This window comes from Canis lupus, chromosome 35, assembly GCF_011100685.1.
Source record: "Canis lupus familiaris isolate Mischka breed German Shepherd chromosome 35, alternate assembly UU_Cfam_GSD_1.0, whole genome shotgun sequence".
In the NCBI taxonomy this organism is placed as follows: domain Eukaryota; kingdom Metazoa; phylum Chordata; class Mammalia; order Carnivora; family Canidae; genus Canis; species Canis lupus.
The window spans coordinates 8,649,357-8,649,620 of NC_049256.1; positions in this window are offsets into that span (position 1 = coordinate 8,649,357).

Below are 264 nucleotides of genomic sequence, written 5' to 3' on the forward strand. Positions count from 1 at the left end.
GGGCCGCCACCGCCTCGTGAAGGGGCGGGACTTCCGGCGGGCCGCGCCTTCCGGTCGGGCGGGACTTCCGGTCAGGGAAGTTCCCCCCGCGCGTCCGGGTTGCCGGTGCAGGTGCGTTATCAGCGCGTGGCGCCCGCCTTTCGCGGCGGAGCCTCTGAGCCGCGTGCTGGGCGGGCGTCTGCCGAAGGGCGGTCTCATGGGCCGCAGGTAGGTTCCTGTCCCAGCGCGCGGCGGACGGCCTCCGGGGCTCTGCGCGCTCCCGGG